Source organism: Triticum aestivum, chromosome 7D (assembly GCF_018294505.1).
Source record: "Triticum aestivum cultivar Chinese Spring chromosome 7D, IWGSC CS RefSeq v2.1, whole genome shotgun sequence".
In the NCBI taxonomy this organism is placed as follows: domain Eukaryota; kingdom Viridiplantae; phylum Streptophyta; class Magnoliopsida; order Poales; family Poaceae; genus Triticum; species Triticum aestivum.
Window position 1 is genome coordinate 1026434 of NC_057814.1, and position 7441 is coordinate 1033874.

Genomic DNA, 7441 nt, shown 5'->3' on the forward strand with positions numbered 1-7441 from the left:
CCTCTGCGGCAGATCCAACCTCCCCACTGCATGCTGGAGACACAGAAGATCCGGCGCGGGCACCGAGCGGATCCTCCTCGGGATCGCCTACACCAGCAACTCCTGTGCATGGCTCCGGATCCTCTGCACCGGCTGATTCTGTGGCGCAATCTCGGCGGCTCACACGGTTGCAAAAAGGTGTAACTCAACCTCTTAATTATAAACATATAAGTAAATATGGCCTAGTTTGCTCTACAGATGAACAAGCTGAGCCAAGAACTCTGGATGAGGCACTTGGAGATGAAAGGTGGAGAAAAGCAATGATGGAAGAATATGTGGCACTGAAGAAAAATAAAACATGGCATCTGGTTCCCCACGGCAAGGTAAAAATCTCATAGATTGCAAGTGGGTGTTCAGAGTTAAGAGGAAATCTGATGGAACTGTTGATAGATATAAAGCTAGGCTTGTTGCAAAAGGATTTAAACAGAGATATGGTATTGATTATGAGGATACCTTCGATCCTGTTGTGAAAGCTGCCATTATTCGACTTGTTCTCTCTATTGTTGTGTCTAGGGGATGGAGTCTCAGACAGCTAGATGTACAGAACGCGTTTCTCCATGGTGTTCTGGAAGAAGAGGTGTACATGAAACAGCCTCCTGAGTTTGAGAGTAAATCTAATCCTTCATTTGTTTGCAAACTTGATAAAGCACTTTATGGCTTGAAGCAAGCCCCACGAGCATGGAACTCCCGTCTTAGTCACAAGATGCAATCACTTGGTTTTGTTCCTTCCAAGTCAGATACCTCACTGTTCATCTACAATAAACTCAATACATGCATATTTGTTCTCATATATGTTGATGATATTATTGTTACAAGTTCATCTAGTGAGGCCATTGCATCATTGTTGAAGGATTTAAGTGCAGAGTTTGCTCTCAAGGATCTTGGAGATTTGCATTTTTTCCTTGGGATTGAAGTGAAGAAACACAAGGATGGGCTTCATCTCTCTCAAGAGAAATATGCAACTGTCTTGGTAAAAAAGGCAGGTCTGCAAGGTTGTAAACCATTCTTTACTCCTTTATCCAGCTCAGAAAAACTATCTCTCACAAAAGGGCAACTCTTGAATCAAGAGGACCGTACAAAATACAGGAGTTTAGTAGGTGCACTACAGTACTTGACCCTAACAAGGCCTGATATTTCCTTTGCTGTCAACAAGGTGTGTCAATTTCTGCATGCTCCTACTAATGTGCATTGGACTGCTGCAAAATGCATTGTCAGATATATCAAACACACTTTGAATGTTGGACTCAATTTCAGCAAATCATCCTCAACTCTTGTCAGTGCTTTCTCTGATTCTGACTGGGCAGGTTGTTTGGATGACAGGCGCTCCACTGGTGGATTTGCAATATTCTTTGGACCTAACTTGATTTCATGGTGTGCAAGGAAACAGGCCACCGTGTCTCGGTCTAGCACAGAGGCAGAGTACAAGGCATTGGCCAATGCCACGGCTGAAATCATATGGGTTCAATCAATGCTAAAAGAACTTGGTATACAAAGTTCTCAAGATCCATGCTTATGGTGTGATAATCTTGGTGCTACCTACTTGTCTGCAAATCTAGTTTTTCATGCCAGAACAAAGCACATAGAGATAGACTTTCACTTTGTCAGAGAAAGAGTTGCACGGAAACAACTTGATATTCGTTCATTCATTCCAGAGATCAAGTTGCAGATGGGTTTACCAAAGCCCTACCTATCAGAAGCTTTGAAGAGTTTAAACATAATCTCAACTTGATGGAGTTGTGATTAAGGAGGAGTGTTAAACATCACATGTGCAGTATATAGTTGGGATATAGAGATATGGCTAGGAGGTAGTTTGTATGAGATATATCTCCTCTCGTTTTTCTTCTCCCTCAAGTTGTATCTTGATTCTCTCTTATCTCCTGTAACCGCATGCATGTAAAGCCATCTAGGGTTTGGCTCCCCTACTATATAACATGAACACGTCGCCCCCAACAGGGCAAGACGTTCCACCGCTTGCACATCCGGTAGTATCCCTACCCTTGAGCATCATCGTTTCCAATTTAGTAAAGAATGGTGATGGAGAAATACAGGATTCCCCATTGTCTGTATCATCATTACCAATCCATGGGTCTCGGGTAAGGGCCAACATCTCTTCGTGGAATTGCTTCAACCAAATTCCAGTAAGCGCCCCCTCTTGAGAAGACTCCCTCCAAATTGGGGCAGTCTTTGATGCGTAGTTCCAACAGGACTGGGAGCTGTTGCAGGAGTCCCTCCGGTAAAGTCTCTACCCCTGGGCACGCCACCATCCATAGTTTTTTGAGCGCAGTGACTCCATACATTCCATCTGGAAATGTCATCAAAGTGTCACACTCAAACACCTTGAGTTCTCTCAATTTTTTGTTGTTCCCAAGAATTGTTGGCATGGACACCAACTTGGGACAAGAATAGATCAACAAACTTTCAAGAGATGCAGCTAACTTTGGTATCTCCACCAAATTATTACATAAGGCAATTTCAAGATGCTGGAGTCGGGGAGGCATGACACTTTCATCTTTAGATAATGTTGATGGTAGTGAACCAGTTAAGTTTGAACAGTCAAACAAATGTAGACCTCGAAGATGATTCAAGTTTCTGAATTCTACCAGTGGCCATTGTACTAGATTCTTGTTGTGAAAAATCCACATCTTTTCAACAAAACAAAAACGGTCCCATACATTCCGTTGGCTTTGGAATGGTTCAGATGAGAAAAGGCAGTTGCAATCTACTATATCCAATTCCTTAATAGATCTACAAGGTATTCTGTTCAGCCCTCGTTGAAAGAGCTCAACATTTTCCATCAAACCATTGAGTTTCAGCCTCACGTAAGAGTCTCCAAGCCTCGAGAAATGAAGGTTCACAAGCAGCCAACGAACTCCAGGTTCCATAGAAATGTCGCCTTTGCACTCAAGATCAGATTGCACAGATAGATTCATCAGATGGTAAAGGGGAATATACCTTGCGCCCTTCACCAGTAGATCTTCAAGCAACGGGAGCCTCTCGGGCATGCTTCCTAGCATTGGGCATTCTGAAATATTTAGCTGCTTGAGTTGAGGGAATGATACAACCACTACTTGTCCTGCCACCTCTTGGTGCCATCTCCTTAGCTTCGGCATGTTGAGAAGTATCATGGTCTCTAGTTTAGGAAAGAAGGGTGGTGGGTAAATACAAGATTCCCCATTGTCTGTGTCATCATTACAAACACATATACTTGTCAAGCTACACAAATCATTCAAACTCAAGTATCCGAGAGAGGGCAGCTGCCATAATGGTGGAAGATCCTTGCAGTTCTTGCATCCAGTCAGAGAAAGCTCAGTAAGATGTTCTAACAGTGCTGAGTTGTGCATCCATGATGAAAATTTAGCACCAATATAATTAGACAACTTTAAAACTTCAAGTATTTTGTGAGGACGAAGGGCCTCCAATATTCCTTCTGCATTAGTATCTACTTCATCTTCATATCCTGTGATATAATTTCCATACCAATCGAGTGACAATCGTTTCAAGTTATGATTGGCGGACATATTGCCTTGTTTAGCATTTTCTGCACTACGCACTTTTCTCAGCTCTGTCAAAGAAAGATCACCACCTAGATTCAAATCTTTGAGTTGATCAATTCCATGACCGCCATCACTATCAATGACATAATTTGTCAATGTCAGTAGAGAATTCATCTGACCCATACCTTGTGGCATGCGCTTCAAACTATCACACCCAGAGAGGAAGAGGTGCCGAAGACTGCTCATATATCTTATGCCTTCTGGTAATTTCTTCAGGTTTTGACAATCAATGAGCTTCAATGTTTGCAGGCTATACAGCATGGCAGTTGCTTCAGGCAGTGCAAATATATCAGAATAAGAACAATCTGGATAGCGAAGATGCTTCATGTTTGTCATATGTGTATTGATTGAGTATGTCTTCAATGCTCGTAAGGGTATGAATTTTGATATGGCCATACCCAAAGACTTTCCACTATCCAGAGAAGTCTCCCTTTGGACTAATATTGTGCGGGCTCGGGGAGCTAAAATTTCTTTCATGGCTGCAATAGTACTGTTAAAGACATAACCAAGTGACAAATGTTGGACCTCATGATGTAATAAACTGGTATATGTAGATCCTTGCATAATTTCTTGACGTGATGAAGATTCTTGCTGAATGGAGCAATCATTTCCGCTTACGGACTCAGCAAGATCATGCATGAGATCATGCGTCTTGCAAGTAGTTGAATGATGGATGTAGGCATCCTCTTTTATCTCCACATCTTGGAGAAAACATCTCCAAACTAGCACATCAAAAATTTGTTGGCCTCTTGTTTCTGATGCAATAAAGTCATTTGCCATCCATAATTGGATTAGCGTGTCTTTATCCATCGGGCTATCCTTGGGGAAAATAGCACAAAAGGAGAAGCATAGTTTTGCTTCGGATGACAAGTGATCATAACTCAGCTTCAGTGCAGGTATAATACCAGTAGCTGTGAGGATGTCATCTTTCCAGACATCACTATGGAGAACAGAAAACCACTGACTGTGATGTTTCGAGCGAAGTAAAGCTGCTATGGTCTTGATAGCAAGAGGCAATCCCTTACACTTATGAACAATACTCTTTGCGACTGAAATCAATTCCTCTTTCTTTTCCACTTCCATTCCAAATGCTTTTCTTTTAAAAATCTCCCATGATTGATCTTCATCTAGAAGTGATATCTGATGCGGAGGAAGTGTGCCCATGATAGAAGCAACTTGATTGCTACGGCTTGTCACAATTATAGCACTGCGTGAGCCGGCATGTGAGCATAGAAAAGATCTCATATCATCCCACTTTTGTCTATCTTCATTCCAAACATCATCCAACACTAGGAGGTACCTTTTCTTGCCCAACACTTCACCAAGTTTCTTCTGCAGTGCCTCCTTGTCAGTCAATTCACACTTGTTCAATGTGGCCACTTGTATTACAGATCGAATAATTTCTTCGACGATAAACTTGTCAGAGACACATGTCCATATGACCAACTCAAAATGATGCTTCACCCTCTGATCATTGTGCACAAATTGGGCAAGGGTAGTCTTACCAATTCCCCCCATACCAACTATGGGGAGCACCATGACATTATTACTGTCATTATTGTTGTGAGAGTGGTCGAGCAATATCTTCACCACTTGTTCCTTCTCCGCTTGTCTGCCCACAATGTCTGATTCATCAACATGAGAGTATGTTTGTGGATGATCAATGCTTGGTGCTTCGGTATGTTGTAGGAAGTGGAAATTGTTCGTCTCCACAACCAGTTCATCAATGGTCTCAAGGACGTCCTTCAACTTCCAGCTCGTGTGAAGACGGAAAACAACCGGGCTATGGGCGGTGAAGTAGCTTAACACCTGCAATGAAAACAAATAAACTAAAATTAAAATGCTTGCATTTCCCTAGCTACAAAATGAAAACAGAGCTAGCCATGGTGGGGTGGGGTGGGGTGGTGAACTCATGGAAGAGAATGTGGGACGATCGACGATGTACGTGCCATGTGTGCCGTGTAGCAGCGTCGCATCTTGGCGGCACGGCGGCGCAGCGCCTCGTAGCGGAAGTCGTCAAGGACGTGTCGGCTTGGTAGGCGGCGGTCTTAAGGTCCTTGGTCCATCGGCGGACCGAGGGGTTGGTGCGGCTCTTGGCCTCGGCGTCCAGCAGGATGTAGTGGACGGCCGCGAGGTGGTGCTCCAGCTTCCGGCGGGACTTGTCCAGCCCCCACGCCCGCAGCAGCTCGGCCACGAGGGCGTCGCCGGCCTTGGCGGCGACGCTGCCCAGAAGCGGCATCAGCAGGGAACCCATCTCTCTCCGGTGGTGGTGCTCCGGTCTCAGTCGACAGCAGTCCAGGTGAGGGAGGAGGAGGAGGAGAATGAATGAATGCGCGAAGGAATAGTTCCACGGAGTGCGAAAGGAACGAAAAGATCACCGGAGCAGATGCTTAGCTTTGCTTGCGTGCTGGAAAAGCAGCACCTCTCTTTAAGTACTGATCCACGCTAGATATAACCAAGATGAAGGCAGATTTTTTATTTTTTTTGCGGGGAAAATATTTGCTGAGAGGTTAATGAATGCACTGTGTTGTGTTCGTGTCGGAACTATATAGTGCACTGTGTTGTTGCAATTATATTCCTTGTATGATCATTCGTTGTAATCGTGCAGTGTTAAAACTCTCTGACACCCCGTACTCTCATTCCAATAAATACAGTCCTAGCTCAAGTGGCATCTAAAGGTGCATTTGAATAGAAACCACTGGAAAAATATAACACCCTATGAAGAATTAGCTCGCTAAATAAAATAATATAAAATGTCTCGTTAATAACACGCTATAACACGATATGACACGCTAAATAGTGTATTCTGAGGCCGGCGCTATTTTGCAGTAGCGCGCTATTTTTTCCTTGATAGAAACACATGAAAGCAAAAACCAGAAGATGGCCAAATTAAACTGAAATGTATTCATCTCTGCCATGAGCAAGTGCAACATATTAATTATGCAAAGACCAGGTGTAATGTTTAAACCTTTTAAATAATAAAGCGCCCCTTTTCGAAAAAGAAGCAAGCGCAAAACTTCATATATTTTCCTGTAAAGCAGTAGCAGGACAAGGTAAACATATAATATATCCCGTAGAGGTTGTATTGACGAGTTTTGGGTGTCAATACACCCGGCCAGCGATCGACTGTCTACAGTCGTCGCCGCCGCCGGCGGTGGGTGGGTCAATCGGCAACAGTCCAGGTGAAGGCAAAGGAGAATGAATGTGAGAAAGAAGCTAGCTCCCCGGAGTGCGAAAGAAATCGCACTCCGGCGAGGATGCTTTGATTTGCTTAGCTTTGCTTGTGCGGAGGAAAATGGAAAGCAAATGCTTTGGCTCGCTTTTGCGCTTTGCTTTGCTTCGCTTTTGCGCAACGACGTCCCCTGCCTCTATACTCTGCCATCCGATGGCGCTCAGATGGCCGCCGTCGATGCCACCTCGTCCTCTCCGGAGTACCGGTGGTTATGTACTCAGCAAAAGGGGAGAGAGATTTGTTTTTTTTTACGAGAAAACTTTCAATCTATTCATCTTCTATCATGACAGTACAACGAACACTAGAAATAATAAAAATTACATTCAGATCCGTAGACCACCTAGCGACGACTACAATCACTGAAGCGAGTCGAAGGCACGCCGTCGTCGTCACCCCTCCCTCGCCGGAGTTGGGCACAACTTGTTGTAGTAGACAGTCGGGAAGTCGTCGTGCTAAGGCCCCGTAGGACCAGCGCACCAGAACAACAACCGTCGCTGATGAAGAAATAACGTAGATCAAAAGGATCCAACCTGAAGACACAGGAACATAGACGAACCACAACCAGATCCGAGCAAATCCACCGAGGATAGATCCGCCGGAGACACACCTCCACACG

At 44.2% G+C, this 7441-nt stretch overlaps 1 pseudogene; it reads right to left on the minus strand.

Annotated features, from left to right (window-relative positions):
• Positions 1-1943: 1943 nt before the first annotated feature.
• LOC123163784 (putative disease resistance protein RGA3) lies at positions 1944-5847 on the minus strand (annotated as a pseudogene).
• Between the last annotated feature and the right edge of the window lie 1594 nt (positions 5848-7441).